General features: G+C 38.4%; 1 long non-coding RNA gene and 1 pseudogene across 1 annotated transcript in view; one reads left to right on the plus strand and one right to left on the minus strand.

Annotated features, from left to right (window-relative positions):
- LOC134810795 (uncharacterized) overlaps nucleotides 1-18,934 on the plus strand; it is a 501,171-nt gene that overhangs the window by 467,189 nt on the left and 15,048 nt on the right. The gene's annotated exons all lie outside the window — the stretch shown is intronic.
- LOC107976210 (large ribosomal subunit protein eL33-like) lies at nucleotides 10,894-11,595 on the minus strand (annotated as a pseudogene).

The raw sequence follows: 18,934 nt of genomic DNA on the forward strand, positions 1-18,934 counted from the left end.
GAGGAGAAGAAAAATCTATTGTAGTTACATATAGTTTTGCTAACAGTGTTCTTTCTCCCTTCCAAGGTTTCTTCTCTTTTGGCTTGTTTTTGTTTAGATACCATCCTTTAGTCATTCTTCTTCTGCAGGTCTACTGGTGACAAATTCTCTTATTCTTCTTCGTCTGAGAATGTATTGATTTCCCACTTCATTTCTGAAAGACATATTCAGAATTTCTTAGTACTTGAAGAACATTGTGCCATGGCTTTGTCACCTCCATGCTTTCTCATGAGAATTCCGCTCCACTGTCATTCAAATTCTATTTTCCCTATAGGAAAGTTGTCATTTTTCTCTGACTGCTTTCAAGATTTTCTTGTCTTTAGTTCCCAGAGGTTTAATTACAATGTGTCTAGGCATGGATTTCTCAGAGTTTATTCTATTTGGCGTTTGTTTCTTGAGTCTATTGGTTTATGTCTTGGCAAATTTGGGAAGTTTCTTTTAGTACTTCTTAAATAATGCCCTCTTTTTCCTTTTTTTCTGAAACTCCAGGGATGCCAGTATTATCTTTTGCTATTGTCCCACAGACCCTTGAGACTCCATGTTCATTTTCTTTTCAGTCTATTTTCTATGTATTTATTGTTCAGATTAGGTAATGTCTAATGTTCTTTCCTCCGGTTTACTGATTCTTTTCCTCTGTCTCCTATATTCTGTTGCAGAACACATCCACTGATACTTTACAGACAATTCCTGTCTCGGATTTTTTGATTAAATTGTGCCAAAATGATGTACATTTAGTATGCTCCTCCACTTACAAAGGGGCTAGGTTCTGATGAACCATTCCCAAGCTGACTTATGATAGGTTTATTGGTATGTGACCCTATCATAAAGTGAGGACATTTGGAATTTATTATATATGTCAATTTTAATATCAATTTTAATATTACTTTGGTTCTTCTTTATCTAATCAGTTTCTTTGCTGAGGATTTCACTTTCTATCTCAAGCATATTTATCATTGTTCATTGAAACATTTTTATGATAGCTGCTTTAACATCTGTCAGATAGTTCTATCATCTGTGTAATCTCTATCTTGGCCTCTATTAGTTGTCTTTTTTCACGTGGTTTCAGATCTTCCTGATTCTCAGTATGCCCCATGATTTCGTATTAGAATCTGAAAATGTCTGTATTATAAGACTCTGGATTTCATATGAAGCGTTGGTTTTACCTGGCATTTTCTGATACCACCCTGGCTGCAGAAGAGGAGTGGCACATGGTTACTTCCAGGTGGAGATAGAAATCCATTTTCCTCACTCAGCCTCACACATAAGAAGGAGGATTCCTCATGACTGCTGGTCGGAGGTGAGGATTCCTGATTCCCATCTGGCCTCCACTGACACCACTATGATAGTGGCCATGAGGGACCACTAGGTGATAGTGGAAATCTTGACTCTTTACTAGGCCTCATGTGACACCACCTCAGTGGCTAAGCAGCAAGATGCCTCATGATTGTGATGTGCAAGTGGATCCATGTTCCCCAGGAGTTTCCACTGACAGTCCCTACCCAGCATTCTCTGACCCCACACTGGTGGAGCTGCTGGGTAACTCATTACAGCATCACAAGTGTGGAAGTTTAAATTTCCCACTTGGCCTTTGCTGATGTGAGTGGAGGAAGTTTCCAGAGGGGTGTTCAATCTTTTGGCTTCCTGGGGCCACACTGGAAGAGGAAGAATTGTCTTGGGCCACTCATAAAATACACTAACGCTAACGACTGCTGATGAACTAAATAAAATCACCCCAAAAATCTCATAATGTTTTAAGAAAGTTTACGAATTTGTGTTGGGCCACATTCAAAGCTATCCTGGGGCACATGAGACCAACAGGCCACAGGTTGGACAAGCTTACTGTATTCTATAGTAAAAGTAATCTTACCTATTTAAGGGGGAAGTGCCCATTTAGAAAAAGATTCATTAAAAGGAAAGTAGGTCCAAATGACATACTACTTTAAAAGATATCATGAGTGAGAGTAAATAATATTAAAGAATTTAGACAAATACACTCAAAGCTGATGTGTGAACTAATGGTGCTTGAAATAATTATAAGTTGGAATGGGGCTGTACTAGTAGGCAGAACTGAGTAACTTACATCATTTCTGTGGCCAACTGAATCAGAAAAACAAATTGGAGATAATTCTACTTGACCACCTGTAGCAATCATAAGCTGTTATGCTGTAAAAACACAATCTCAGTGGCTCAAAGCAGTGCAGGTTTATTTCTCACTTGCTTATGTTCCGCCGTATATCTATCTGGAAGACTCTCCAAAGGAGATGTCTTTCATAAGGTGGCTCAGCTTTGTATCTCCATTTCAACACCAGCTACCACCACATGTCATCAAGCTAAGAGAACGCTATCAATTAATCATTAAATACTCACTTCCCAGGAGTAGTCATATTTACTTAAATGTCACTGACTAAAAGGAGGTACATGACCTGACTCAAGAGGCATGAAATTGTAATCCCTTTCTGCGGCTAAAAGGAAGAGAACCATACATATTGGTGAGCATCATCAATATCTACCACACTAACCTTCCTTGCTGGACCATTGTAAAGGGTAAAAATGAATAATGTATTTAATTCCCTCTGCCTAGTTACTGAAACAGGATTTATTCCAGTATATACAGGTATATGATTAGAGAAGACAAATCATCTTTTGCTCCTGGAGGTGAATCTCAATTAGTCTTCCAATAATGGTAATTAATTCCTCTGGCTTCAGTAGTGAAGGACTTCTGCTGTACATTTCTAGAAAATATTCATTGCCTTTAATGAGGAACTTAGAGACAAGATATATCCTCTTTTCCCCTTCGTCCTTTCTGACTCGATTATAGGAAGACATGAAGGTGGAAGTCGCAGGATTCACCTTGTGATTACAGGAGAGGAGCTAGAGGACAAAGTCCACCATGCTCAGAGAGGTAGAGTAAAGAGCTGTTAAAAACCTGAATCCTTGGTGGTGGTGTTGAACCGCTGACCCTGTATATTGGCTATGCTGCTACATGAGATCACAAATTTTCTTTGATGTTTGAGTCTCTTCTAGCTGAGCCTTCTCTTATTTTGGACAGAGTTTGGGGAACATCTTGTGAATTATTCTAAATATATAAAAAGAGTTATTATACAAGCCATTAAATATGTTTGCCTAGTATGAAAAGGTTTTTGAAATGACATCCGGAAGTATATTATTTTCTCAATTTTGCCTCCAATAATAAAAAGAAAATGGCAGCATAGCCCCATCTCCCCATCTTTAGGGCTGTGATAATTTCCCGTATCAAAGCTAAACAGTTTCATGGAACTAGATGGTTCTTAGTAAAGGAAAGTCCATGGATGCTTCTGCTTTTATGAACTGTGTGAATCTAGAGAAGTTCTGTTACAGAGGCCAGTTGTTGACTGATTAGCAAGTGGTAACATCACTGTGTTAAGAAAGGGGTGGATTGTTTTATGAAGATCCCCAAGGCCTGAATCTTTTGGCACCACTAACTGCTGGTGCTCCTCCCTCAAACATTAGCTTTAGCCTTTGGAAGGTTGATACTCCCAGTGGGTGAGCATTGACGTACAGCCAAGATAGTGTGTGAAGTCAGTAATGCACTTTTAAACATTTTGGAATTTAGCTTCAAAGGTGAAGCCTCAATTAGAGAGATTAAAGGTAACTGAAACATGATTTAAGTCATCCTTCCCTACACTCTTCTAGTATAAGCAGAGCCATTCTCATGTCAGGCTCTTTGAAAATCCACTCAGAGAAGCGTTAATCAATTCAGTTACTTATTGGTCATTTATTAGGTAGAATGCTGGGCCTTTTAAACAAAATAAAGTTAATGAGACTTGGTCCTGGTCTTCAGGGAAGTCACAAACAGCTCATCAAGGAATATAGAAAATAAGGGCAAATAATACAAGAAGAGAAATGACAAGGGTTTCAGGAGTGAAGTAAATAAGGAAAGAAGAGGTTTAAAATCTAGGAGTGATGTGCTTGGGGGAATTACAAATGTTTGTGCAGAAAGTGACCTTGAGATGGGTCATGAAGAAATGAATGGATTTAAACCTAAGAAGCCACAGTCACGGAGAAATTTATCATTGCAACGTAATTTAGAACAAGAGATTTGTGTTTGAACCAACATGGATTTGCAAACTTTGCTCTCTAAGAAACGAGTTAATCACATTGAGTCTGTTTCTTCACTTTAAAATGGGTATAATAATCCGGGCACAGTGGCTCATGCCCGTAATCCCAGCACTTTGGGAGGCCGAGAAGGATGGATCACGAGGTCAGGAGATCAAGACCAACCTGGCTAACACAGTGAAACCCCGTCTCTACTAAAAATACAAAAAAAATTAGCCAGGCATGGTGGTGCCCGCCTGTAGTCCCACCTACTCAGGAGGCTGAGGCAGGAGAATGGCGTGAACCCGAGAGGCAGAGCTTGCAGTGAGCCGAGATCGCGCCACTGCACTCCAGCCTAGGCAAGCTACTGCACTGCAGCCTGGGTGACAGAGCGAGACTGTCTCAAAAATAAATAAATAAATAAATAAATAAATAAATAAATAAATAAATAAATATTAAAAATGGGTATGATAATACCTTATAAACTTAATTAAAAAGTAAATTCTATGCGTCATGTAAAGGTACTAGTGTCTGACCTACCCTTTATTTTAAAAATAGTAACTATTACCATTATTTGCATCTAGCTTCTCAGAAAAGGTGACATTGAGATGAACTCTTAAAGAATTACAGCAGATGGAAGTGTGGGTAAAATATATTATAGATGACTGAACAATAAAACTGAAGACCTTTTGGTTGGGTACACAGAAGAAAAGGGTAAAATGCAAGTGTGACTCTAAGAATGGGATCTGGGAAGACCAAAGTTGCAATCAAGGTGCCATAATGTAGTTTAGTGAGCTGGTTATATCTGCATCATATAACTATATAGCACAGACAATGATAAAAAAAAAAGTGTCAGCCTAAACAATCTAACAGTGAGATACAAGAGAAAAGCTATATAGCTGCTCAGCATCACTAGAGAAACCTTCTTATTTTGATTTAATTTTCTAAGAATCTCCAATATCGAAGAGAATTCAGAGTTTTATGAACGTAAACATTTGGGTCTGTTTCCAGAGATATTTGTGGACATTATAGTTGTATGTTAGGTGCTGTGCTGCAAATGCATGACACACATGCTGAGACCTCCTTCACCCACTGACTCTAGCTCCACCCAAGTACACACAGACAGCATGACTACATACTCCTAGTGGGTTTTGCATGACACACATGCTGAGACCTCCTTCTTCACCTACCTACTCTAGCTCCTCCCAAGTACACATAGACAGCATTACTACATACTCCTAGTGGGTTACATCTCACTGTAGACTTGAATCTCATTGTAGACTTGTATCTTTCTGTACACAGCATGCTAAGTGACCTGTAGCACTGAGTTGAAGATGAAACTAGTTGCACATCTGTTTTAGTCTCTTGTTAATTTGTTGGATCTTGAACGTATGGAGAAATGGCAAAATTAAAATTTTTGAGCTGTGGAACTGAAGCCTGGGCAGAAAGATGTGATAGAAGAAGGCAGGAGGGATGAGGCAGAGAGAGAGCTTAGAGACACCTGAAGCTTAACCTGATTTGCCATTGCTGACTTTGAAGGTGGTGGTAAGGGGCCATAAGCCAAAGAGTGTGGGTCACCCCTGAAAGAAGAGAATGGTCCCCAGCTGACAATTGTCAAGATCATGGGAACCTCTTAGTTCTACAACTACATGTATTCTGCCAACACGGTGAATTAATTTGGAAGTGAACTTATCTACAGAGTTTCCAGAAAGGATCACAGCCCTGCTGATACCTTGAAATCAGCCTTGTGAGACTCTGAGGAAAGAACCAGCTAACCCATACTATACCCAAATTTTGACCACCAGAAACTGAAATAATAAATTTGCATTCTTTTAAACTTATGAGTTTGTGGTTATTTGTTACAGCCGCAAAAGAAAACTAACCTACAATTGAATAATTCCCTAGGAAATTTGTCTTGACAAGTGAGTACCATGAGAAAATACCCTATCTCAGTGTCTTCAAACCACAACAAGCAACAGAGTACTCACTGAACACGCAGACAGGCAGAAAGCTTGAGTTTCCTCCAGTACAAAGTAAGGATTAATATACATGGAAATTAGGTTTCTGAACTCACGGGGCATAGAAGGCCTCTCTGTACCCGAAGCATGATAGCATGTGAATACAGCTGCAATTTCCTGGTCTAAACTTCCCAGTGTCAGCTCTGAAGGAATGGAAAGCAGGAATCAATCAAAGGAAATAGAAAATCTAATTAGCAAGATTAATCAAGATAGCTCACAGCTAGTTTTCTGCTCTGTATAGTCATAGATAATAAGGATACAATGCATAAAACTACAGCTATATTCCCACATTCATGAGAATTATTACATAACAGGTGTTTCCCAGTCAGGGGAAACAAGAGTGTAGAGGGTGGGATGGGGCGGAAAGAGCTAGGAATAATAATTTTGTGGCTTCTTTCTACTGGCTAGATGGCTAGATTGCAAGAACTCCAGCTGGCTTCCTCTTCTTGCCACTCACCCACAGTTCTAGTACTTTCTGCTTCTGTCAGATGACTAAGGAATTGAGACCAATACATTTCACTTTCACGTTGATGCTAGCATTAAACAAGTGATATCATGCACATATTGTCTGGCTTATACAATGTGGCTCTTCCTCATCCTCCTTCTCTGCCCCTTCCTAACCTCCTCCCTCATACCCCTCCTTCTTCTTCTTTCCATCACATTTGTTGACCACCTACCACATGCCAGACATGTTGTGGACATTATCTCAATGTTGACAAAAGCACCCTATAAGGTAGGTAGCATGACTATCCCATTTTACAGATGAAGATGCTAAGAATTATACAGGTTAAATAGCTCGCCTGAGGTCTGAACCTGGGAAGTGATGCTGGATCTCTAGAAGACTGACTTCAGCCTCCATGTGTTTTATCACACACTATAGGTTTTTCCTGTTACAGGTACCCTGAATCCTCTGTCAAGTGGCATCCTACAGCTGTTCTGCTTTTGGCCTAACCCTGGATAATACGCTTAGAAAGTGGCACAACCTTGAGTTTCAGAAAGTGAAAGGTACCTTGAGCCCCTGTTCAGGTGCTGAATCATAGCCTCCTAACATATGCTTTTGTCTGCACCAGTGTGGGACCCAGATATCTCACTCTTCCCACAAGCAGGTCTTTAGGTTCCCAGAGGCCCAGGGGTCCACTCCATGTCTGCCTTTTACCCACCATTCTGAACCTGGGGCTCTGCTTGGCATCCCTTATTCTCTCTACCTGGCTTCCTTCTCCTGCCTCTTCAAAGGGACTGTCTCTGGATGCTGCCTGCAAAAGGACTCCTGGCTCTTGATCCTAAGGCTTACGTCTCTCCTCTGCCGCCTCACTCAGCCTACCTAGCCCAGCAACTTAGAAACAGAGCTTCTGTCCAATTCTTATTTTCTGGGCTCACGGCTTGTTGAGAAGATGCTGAACAGCCCTTGACCATGCCAACCATTCTCAGCACCATATCACAGGCTTTCACTACAGCGGTCCTACTTCTCCATCCTGACTCCTTGGGTGATTTTAATTTACTCTAATTAGATCCTAAACCAAGTATCCTTATTTTAAAACTAGCTTAGCTGCTTCTCCACACTTCAGGTGTATCTCTGGAAATACATTCACTGAGTTTCATCGCTATCAACCTCCTAGGTTTCTCTCCCTCACTCACACTTCCCTCACCCAGAGAAAGCATTTTATTTTCTGCAACCAACTCACATGCCCAGATTGGAGTTTCATTCCACTTGGTCTGCATTTCAGCACTTCCTTTTTTAACCTAATCTGAGGCTTTAAAGCAACCATTTGTTTAAAAAGCAGCAAATAAATATGGTAAAAAGTTAAAACCAGACAAAGGGGTTTTAATGAATAGCATACTTCCCACTCCATTTGGCCAAAGAAGCCACTTTGAACTGTTTCTGCTCTCCCTGCTCATACGGGTATTGTGTTTGTGTGTGTACGCATATATACGCATTCATGTATATTCTTTTATTTTAAATACATGAAGCACATTATACACAATATACAATATTTTGTGTTTTTTTTCTCGTGTTGGAGCTATTGTCTTATTAGCATATGCAGAAAGCTCTACCTCATTTTTTAACAGCCATCTAAAGATCATTATTTACCTAGCTGTACCCTAGTTCTTTCAATAGATCCCATATTAATGGATATTTAAGTTGTTTGTTGCTTTTTTGCTATGATATCACTATTTTAGTAAATATATTATATATATATATAGTGTGTGTGTATATATATGTATATACATATAATGTCTCCAATCAGTGTTTCAATTTCCTTTCTCTCTATTCCCTTTATATTATACTCTTATGTAATTACATTTAGTTCTTTTTTTTTTTTTTTTTGAGACAACATCTTTTTCTGTCACCCACGCTAGAGTGCAGTGGCACCATCATGGCTCACTGCAGCTTCGACCTCCCAGGCTCAAGCAATTCTCCCACCTCAGCCTCCTGAGTAGCTGGGATGACAGGTGCATGCCACCATGCCCAGCTAATTTTTATTTTTATTTTTTTTCTTTTTCAAAATGGGGTCTCGCGACATTGCCTAGGTTGGTCTCAAACTCCTGGGCTCAAGCAGTCCTCCTTCCTGGGTCTCTTAAAGTGCTGGGATTACAGGTGTGAGCCACCATGCCCACCCTATTTATTTCTTAACTCATTTATTGATGATCTGCTTTCTCCACTAAACTATAATCTCCTTAAAGGCAGGAACCTCATTTTTCTGTCATTGCTATATTCCTGGAAACCCAAATAGTGTCTGGAATATAGGATATATTAAGTTAGTTTTTTGAATAAATGAATCAATGAAGAAAGACATTCTTATATATTATTTAGAGTATACCCGTGGGATAAAGTCCTATAAGCGGGGATGTGAATTTAAAACATTTCCTGGTATTGCCACGTGTCCCTTAAGAGAGGCTGTGCCAATGTATAGTTTACCATGAATGCTGGAGAAGGCTTGTTTTCAGTCATCTTTTTCAACCCTTATGTGACACTGAGCAGGAGAATAGGGTCTGTGGGCAGGGAACATAAGGCCAATTCATGCTGACTTACTAGAACTAAATCAAATGGAAACACTTCAGCTATGACAGAAAATATCCTCTCCATTTACACAGGGTGTACACCGAGTAAATGACTTGGTAACTTTCCTTCATCCTTTTCATTTACATAGGGCATACACCAAGTAACCGATGGAAACCTCTAGAGGGTATTTAGACCCCAGGAAATTCTGTAACCGGGCTCGTGAGCCCCTACGCTGAGGCCTGCTCCCACCTTATGGAGTGTACTTTCATTTTCAATAAATCTCTGCTTTTGTTGCTTCATTCTTTCCTTGCTTTGTTTGTGCATTTTGTCCAGTTCTTTGTTCAAGACGCCAAGAACCTGGACACCTTCAACCGGCAACATATTTTGGTGAGCCTTCAACCAGTAACAACACTTTTTGATCTTTGCCAATCCTACAGGCAGTTCTGCGCTAAATATTATAGGGTCAGAAACTTTTTCCCACCCACTAACCAAGTCCTTTACCTCTAGCACTTCAAATCCCTATTCACAACTTCCCTCGCCTCACAGATGCTCCTTGGCCTCCCCCCCGGGACTATGGTGCTCATCCTGGTGACCCAGTCGCCTGCTAGATGACAGACTCAGGGATGGTGGCCACACAGGCCTGGAAGCAGGCTCTGGCCTTTGGGGCAGGGAACCCCAGGGTCCCTCATTCAGAGCGTGATCTAAAAGGTTGTGTGTGTGTGTGTGTGTGTGTGTGTGTGTGTTGTGTGTCCCCTGGGTGAGCACATTGCCTGGAGGTAGCCAAAAACAGGGATCCTACTTGGCCAAGTTTAATTTCAATACTACTAATATTGGAAAGTGTTTTAGGTTCTTTCCTCAAAGCTGAGGTGAACATTTTTCATATATATGTCTTTCTTTTGAAATAAATCACTGAGCACCAAGCCTAGTTCCCTCGCAGCTCCTAACAAGAAACAAAACAGTAATGTTTACAGACATTGAAAACACTGGAGAGAATGAAGGAAATGTCTTCTTTAATATGAACATTACTATACTTTTTAAAGCCAGTAAGTTCAGAAAAAATCCAAATGGATTAGTGTGCTACTACTTTGTAGGTAATTAATATATGGGACCTCTTATCCCAAGGGTACAGTTTGATAATACAAAATGCTATATATTCCTCTCAACTGAGGGACTATATTCCCAAACATATTGTTGCAAAACAAATTGCTGTTAAAAATTATATAATTTTAAGATAAAGCAATGATTAGTAAATAGAAACATAATTGCAACTATCAAAGAAAGCCCTTATATATTTCATGTATGTCAAAATAAAAAGGATACATTTTCAATACATTACCTAATAAAATTGTCAATGACATTTTGCCCATCTTAAATTAGGAATGTTGGACAAAATAAAATTTATTTTCATGTATTATGCTTTACTTTGAAGAAACTTTTCTATTTCCTTCTCCTACAGTTTTAATGAGATGGTTGTAAATTTGGTACATTTTGTAGGGAAAAAAAATCATTCAGTACTTCTCAAACTATTTGTGGAAAAGGTCATTTTTATCCACAAATCAATCCTTAACCAATATTTTTGTAAAACAAAAGAACGAATCACTAGAAATGTAAAATATAAAAGGTACAAAACAACAAAGAAAAAGACATACAAATTATGTCAATATGTTTTATAATCAAAAGAAACAAACTGTTATATATATATTTTTTTCTTTCTTTTTACAAGAGCACAAATCCACTTTTACTTGTTGACTTTTCACTAGTTTAAATCCTTGAGGGGTACAGCGTCACTTGGATTCTGTGTCCAATAGCCTAAGCAGGAAGATTGCTTCGGAATATGGCACTAACCATGCCACTGTTTCCATGGGCCTGAGTTACCTTTCCCCAGATTACTCTGGTTTTGTTTGGTTTGCTGCCAGGAGTCACTGTGTTGTTCTTTGCTTTGTATACATAGTACATCTCTTGCCCAAATAGAATTCTGTTTCATCTCAGGCATAAACACCTTCAATTTTAAGAAGAGATGTGTGCACCCTTTGGTTCTGGAGACCCCACTTATAGACAGCAAAAATGGCCTTGGACCACAGGCTTCCAGATAATATTTCCTTTTAGAAGTCCTGTTCCCAGCAGGCCTCCACAGGATCCAAGATGGCAGAAAGAGGAAGACGAGCTATTAATTTTCTTAAAGCTTATTCTCAATGTCTATTCTCCTCCAGCAGACAGATAACAAACCTTTAGAAATCAGTTCTGATCTACAGAGCATAGGCATCTTCCAGAGCTTGATTCCTTGTCCATATATTCCATTCCTTTTAGACTTTCTATAAAGTTTCGACTGTCACTTTTGGGACCCTGTTTAAATTCTTTCTTTATTCGTCCTAGAAAATCAAAGTAACTTGTGATAGATAAAGCTTTGGATGACCTTGATTTAAACCAATAGCTGGAATTTAGTTGGTAAATGCTTTTCCCCATTTTGACTCTGCTGACCAGCAGATTTTGGAAAGCCACAGAGCACACGTCGCAGCCCTATCAGGCTCCCTCCATTCATACCCAGTTCATCTTCCCAGACAGGCTCTCAATGGCATTTCTAGGACTCAGGACAATTTTTATTTAATTTCCTTTATTTTTCCCAAAGTTGAAATGTAAAACCGTTACCCCCACTCTTCTATTCTCTTTCCCTCCATTTTTCTCTCTCCAATATTTTATTCTCATTTTTTTCTAATGCTCTACAAGAAAAGCAACATAAAAATTAGTACCTAGTGAACATAAAACTCTCCCAGTTGAAGATGTAAACTGATGAAAACCTCTATAAATGAGAATCTTAAGTAAAGGAGGAACTCATAGTTAGCAAAATTAATTACCTAAAATTAACTTTAGATATAAAACATTTTCACTAAAATTTGTGGAAGAGAGATCTTCAATGGACTGTAACAAAAATCCCATGTCTGAAGAACTTTCCTAAAGCTTTAGTGTTTTAATCGGGTAACTAGGCATGTCTACACTAGCTAAATGGGTCTTAGGTGTGATATGATTTATCGATCTTGTTTTTATAGATAGGTAAAAGTTAACTTTTAAGCTCTTTACAACTGCACAGCCAGCAGTAAGTTCTCCCTTGGAGATATTCAGTAGAAAGCGCTATTGGAGGATCAAAGCCTCCCTGCTCTGAGGCTAGTTTGGGCGATAACAATCGGTGTGAACTTTATCACACCACTTCGTTTGGAGCTTCTGACTTGCCGTTTGTTAAATAAAGACAGTAAAACCTTTCAGGGAGGAGTGCAGATCAAATGAAGTGGTATGGTTGAGATTTAAAAGCAAAATCACCTCCCTGCAATGAAACCGTCACTAGTGACTAATGACTTCATGAGAATTTAATCTGAGGTTTTCATTGAGCATCTGCTGTCTGCCAGGCTTTGTTCTAAGTGCTTTACACGCATTAACTCCTGTGATTTTCAGAACGACATGATAAGGCAGGTACTATATTCATTCTCATTTTGCATTTGAGCCAACCAAAGAACATTGAATGCCAAAATGGATTAAATCATTGACTCAGGAACACATGCCTAGGGAGTCAAAGTGCTGGGATTTGAACTAAAGGAAGTTCATAGTTAATATTTTTAACTCTATGCTATGCGTAGCCCTGGAGATTCATGCAGTCTAATTAATACAGGCACCCAGGGCCGGGCGCGGTGGCTCATGCCTGTAATCCCAACACTGTGGGAGGTCAAGGGAGGCAGATCACTTGAGGTCAGGAGTTGGAGACCAGGCTGACAAACATGGCGAAACCCCATCTCCACCAAAAATACAAAAATTAGCTGGGTGTGGTGGTGCATGCCTGTAATCCCAGCTACTCGGGAGGCTGAGGTGGGAAAATCACTTGAACTGGGAGGTGGAGGTTGCAGTGAGCAGAGATTGTGCCACTGCACTCCAGCCTGGGCGAAAGAGTGAGACCCTGTCTCAAGAATAAATAAATAAATAAATAAATAAATAAATAAATAAATAATTTAAAAATATGGGCACCCAGATGTCATTGTCAACTTGGGTTGGCAAGTCCTGGCACATTTACCTCTTGAATATTTAAAAAACCTAACCCTTGCTCTGAACTTAGTCCCATTGTGTTCATTCAGGTCACTAGCTCCTACATTAGTAAACAATTATTCAGTAATCAGTCACTATCAGGCATGTGGGAGATGTTGGAGGGCATCACAGTGAAGAAGTCACATTCACCACCACAGTGGTGCTTATTATTTCCATAAGGAAGACAACATTGAATGCATATGTACAGAATAAGAAAATAATTATTTGACAGTGACAAGTGCTATGAGGGAAAATGCCACTATCATCTTGTGCCTAGACTTCTGTAACAACCTCTTCATTGATCTGCCTGCCTCTAGTATTGTTCCATGCCAATCTGTTGAGCACAAAATGCAGTCTGACCCATCCAAAAGTAAATCTGACCATTTGATGATCTTGCTTAAAGTCTCCCATGCCCCTGTGCCATCACTCATAAGGTCAATCTAAGCTCCCTGGTAACTGGCTTCTACTTCCCTCTTCAGTTACTTCCCATATTCTTTGCTTCTGGATTTTATGCCACATTAATTAGACTTCCCTGTAGGCACTACTCTTCTATGCATACACCATGTTCCTACTTCTGTGCCTTTGTGCAGGTTGCCCTCTCTACTAGAACCCCTTCCACCCTTCATCTCCTGTCTGATGTTTACCTTTCAAGAATCACTGCTTCTAGGAGGACAACCCCGACACAAGTTAAGAAGGACTGAAAGCAAACACATTGGGGTTTTCATTCCTTGACCAAGTATTGTGTCTTTGTGTTATTTTCACCACTGCATAGAGGTGCCAAGGGCAATACCTAGAATGCAATTGACACTCAGCATATATTTGCAGAAACGAACCAGAGAAGTTAGCAGATTCTGTCATCTCTCCCAAGTCAGTAGTCCCTATCCCATTTCTCTCCCACTTGCCTACTGAAGGAGGATATTTATAGCTAAATCTTAATGAATATAATCCATATTTTTTCCAAGTACCATTCTCAGGTAAACACTGACTCTTGCTTCACCCCAGATTAGGCACCTCAAGCCCACAGGTCTGGGAATATTCTTGCTCTTTATAATACTTATTATCCACACATTTGGAGATACAGAAAACAATTTTTTACTTTCAGCAGGCACAGTGGTAAAAGGAAAAAGCATTGAAATGATTCTGCAACAATATTGCCTTCTATTTTTTATGTCAAAGATAAGTTGGAGGAGTTGAACACATAATGCAGCATGAAACAATTTTATTATATTTTATCATGTTCTAGAACCAGGTTTTACATACATTCTGGGTGTTTAATAAGCAGATTCTTTTCAGCTCTTCTGAATAAACAGGACATAGTCTCTTCTCAGTATATTAAGAAAGGCCCAGGAACACTATCCAGTAAAGACCATGGCTGAAATACAGTTTCTACTGATACATGTGATAGAAATTACAGGTGGGAAAATGAGTTGAAATTAAATATTTGTAAACAAACTTCTCCCCAATTCATTTGTCAATTTTGTTTCCTTTATGATCACATTCCCAACTAGAAGTCAGCATTTTTTGGAGTTAATTTAGATTTCCAAGGATATTTCCCAAAATTGCCATGAGATTCATTACTCAATATGCAAGAAAAATTAATGTACTAAGTTTTTACTTACATGAGTGCAATTTTAATATTTAAAGATTATAGGGAAGAAATATCATTGTACTTTTCTACCATATTCTGTGGAAATAGAAATTGAGAGCATTTTCTGCAAGTTTTAGAAATGTCTCATTGGAAAAGTTAATAAAACCAAAGAATCAACACAATTCTATAGTTTTCTTGAGGCTAAAATTGTGAGCTATGTGTTTCCTTTTTAAGACAGAAACAGAACTCAACATTAAAAGTACACTCAGCCAAGAATCATTCCCTGAGAAATAGGTTGCCTCAATCCTTCTGTACTCTGCAATAAAACGTAGCACAAGCAAATAAGAGTTTATTTACTGCTGCATAAAACTTTGGAGGAGCAGGCAAAGAGAGGAAGCCTGCTTTCGATTTCTACCATCTGGAAATATTAGAACTCAAAGCTAGGATATTTCCAATTTTCTTGTAGAATAATAAGTAATGTGTCTTCTCCACTCACCAGCTCTGCAGGCCAGAACAGATGTCATAGGAATGATGATTGTCATAGGTAAATTTCTCCACGTGAGTACACCATTCCTCAAAAACTTGAGAAAACTATTAATTTGGCTTTTTAAAATGTGCAACCCCCACACGTTTTAAATTAGAGAAGTTATGTGCAAAGTCATCATTGCTCTGTTTTATAATCCCTTGTAAACATAGAACTTAACTCTTTCACATTTATTTTTCTTAACAATATTTCTTGAAAATAAGAAAACTATTTTTCTTGAAAATAAATAAAATTATTTTTTCTAAAGAACATTTGAATAAGCAGATTAGCCCTGAGTTTCAGAATCAGCCCTCTGAAGTATTGCTTGTCATTTTGCAAGTCACTTAACCCCTTTGGAGCTTCTGTTTCTCTTTCTGTAAAACAATACTGACCACCCACCAAATTTAAGGACCTGAAGGCAACCCTAGACTTCAGAAGTGTGCCAGTGCTTAGCATGAAAGTGTCATATAACTTGCAAGGAGGCAGTGTAGTCTGATGTGGAAACGGTTCAATTATCCCTCAGGAAACCAAGGTCTTTTTTTGTTCTCAATTTGGAGACTAAGTGACCTCTGAGAGGCCATCCACTCTCAGAGCTTTGTTCATTCTTAGGGCAGCCTCCAACCTCAATCACCAGTGAATTTCAAACTCTCTTCTTTGTCCTGCTGACGTCTGGTTTGGTTTGGTTTTTCTCCTATACTCTTAATGTCTCCTTCTATCAGTTTCCTTGTCCTAACTGCTACGGTTTGAATGTGTCCCACAAAGTTCTTGTGTTAGAAACTAAACCCCCAATGCAACAGTGTGAACTGTTAAAGAGGTGATTAGTTCATGAGGGCTGTGTGCTCATGAATGGATTAATGACATTACGGTGGGAGTTTGTTATAAAAATGAATTCAGCTCCTGTACACTCTCTTTTGCCATTGTGATGTCTTCCACCATGTTATGACATAGCAAGAAAGCTCTTACCAGATGCAACGCTTTTATCTTAAACTTCCCAGCCTCCAGAATTATGTGTCAAATCAAATTTTATTGTTCATAAATTATCCAGTTTGTGCTATTTTGTTATAGCAGCACAAACCAAAGACTAGCATATTTAATATTTTTTCACTAAGAAAATATGAAAATTGTTGGCCGGGCGCGCTGGCTCACGCCTGTAATCCCAGCACTTTGGGAGGCCGAGACGGGTGGATCACAAGGTCAGGAGATCGAGACCATCCTGGCTAACACGGTGAAACCCCGTTTCTACTAAAAATACAAAAAAATTAGCCAGACATGGTGGCGGGCACCTGTAGTCCCAGCTACTCAGGAGGCTGAGGCAGGAGAATGGCCTGAACCCGGGAAGCGGAGCTTGCAGTGAGCTGAGATTGCGCCACTGCATTCCAGCCTGGGCGACAGAGTGAGACTCCGTCTTAAGAAAAAAAAAAAAGAAAGAAAAGAAAATATGAAAATTGTTATAAGATCCTTGTGTTTCTCTTCAAAAAAGTCACTCCGAAAAAAAACAAACATAAATAATAATAAATACTTGGTAAGTTCCCCAGATAAAGTTGTTTTGCAGTTTCCAAGCAATAGACCAAAACTAAGTCAAGTTTTAAAATTTCTCCCTTTTACTGTTCCTCAACCTATTTTGACCCTAGATGAAAAGCATATATTTAATTATCCATGCTATTTTAATCATAAATTAAACCAAATTTTTCACTGAGAATTGAGAAATGAATTATACTTAAGAGAAAATGGACAGAGTGTATTCAAGGAAATTTAAAGATAAATAGCAACAATAAAGTTCAGATAAGATGATCATATAAACCACATCTCACTACAATTAATTCAAAGAAGTAATTTCCATTTATTTATTGTCTTTAATTGTGATTAGGGGAAATATTACTTAACAGGACTTTTTAAAAAGTGTTTAACAATTCTATTGTTATTCAATAATTTGAGGTTTTCATACCTGCTAGTTAGAAACATGATCTTTAAAAAAACAAAAAAAAAACAAAAAAAACTTTTGCAGTTATCTTCCCAAGCCAAAAAAAAAAAAAAAAAAAAAAAAAAAATGAGAATGCAGACTTCATGGTGATAGATATAGTACACCTTCAAGATGTTTCTGCTAGGTGCATCTCTTTTGCTTCTTGGGATATTGATTACATTCGGTCCTGTACACCATTGGTAGACTCCCAAAAGTTGAATGAAGTATGGAATAGGCACTTGTGATAATAGCTTCAGGTCCGTGTCAAAGTGCTTGAATGACAAGCAGCAAAAAGTAACCAGCAGCTCATTGGCAAGAGCTTTAAAGAGGCTGTGTTCACCTCGATCCAGTGAGTTTTTCTGGAGTTGGATCATTGGATCATATTTCTCTATTAAGAGAGGAAAAAACATATAAGGAAGACAGTAAAACTCTAGGATGTTTTTAGTTGATATCAAGAAGTATACATTTAAAAATAAAATAGACAGATGTATTTGACATTAAAAAAGAAACAAACAAAATAAAAGAGAGTCCGTTATAGGGCACAGAAGTAAAAAGTTCGTCTGCAAAGAATCACAGTGCATAATTCAGGACTATGTAAATTAAACACTTTGTTATGGAGAATTCTATGTTACTCTGTTTTGCAGATTAACTCCAAAGTATGAATATACACAAACCAGAAATACAAACTGGTCACAAAAATGATAGAAGTTATAAAAATAAGTGACAAAAACAAAGCTAAAAAAACAGAATGGCTCTAGCATAGTGCTAGAGGAAAAGAATTTTTAAAGGATTAGGTATCTACATCCTTTAGATAAGAAACAGACTAGAGAAGTTACAAAATATCCCAAGCAGCCTGAGGAATAAGAGACTTCAAAATAATATAGAAGAAGAGGATATGGGAAGACGGACAACTGTCTAGTGAGATCTTTCAGATGGAGTCCAGATAAGAAGACCTAAGGTACCTCAGCTGACAGAGAGCATTAACCACCAGATATATGAATAAAGCTACCTTGCACCTTTCAGCCCAGTCCATACAGCTGCCATCTGATAGCAACTACCCTAGTGATTCCAAGCAGGACCAGGAGAACCATGCTTCAGCTCACAGAGTTGTGAGAAAAAATAAATTGTTCTTCAAAGAATAGATCTCTTTGCAGTCTGTGTACCCCAAACAAACGGGAGGCAAAAAATTATTTGAACCTTGTTATCCTGTGCATAATAAAAGCAATGTTTACTTTATTTTATTTTACATCTATAGATAGTACTTTTGGCAAAATATCCATAAATTCCAAATATGATAATTTGTCACTAAAGTCATTAATTTTTCATTCCTCCAGCACACAAAGTGGATTGATTATCAAGGAGTATACTATGTTTCTTTTACGACAGTTGCTTCAGCTATGAAAATTCCACTGATTCCAATTCCATAAGAAATTTTAAAACCAAGGCATTAAGAAATGCATTTTTCTATGAATCCTGGAGAAAGTTCTGAACTTCCTAATAAAACAGTCTCCATATTGTTAAAAGATCTAATGATATGAAATGATGAACAAATGCTTTCATCACAAATGCTGAGGCTGCTGAGGTTATATTATAACATAGGACATTGATTAATGACCATTTATCCATACTTCCTTAGATGTATACAAATCAAGTATATTCCAGGTGT

The sequence above is a fragment of the Pan troglodytes genome, chromosome 7, assembly GCF_028858775.2.
Source record: "Pan troglodytes isolate AG18354 chromosome 7, NHGRI_mPanTro3-v2.0_pri, whole genome shotgun sequence".
Taxonomy (NCBI): domain Eukaryota; kingdom Metazoa; phylum Chordata; class Mammalia; order Primates; family Hominidae; genus Pan; species Pan troglodytes.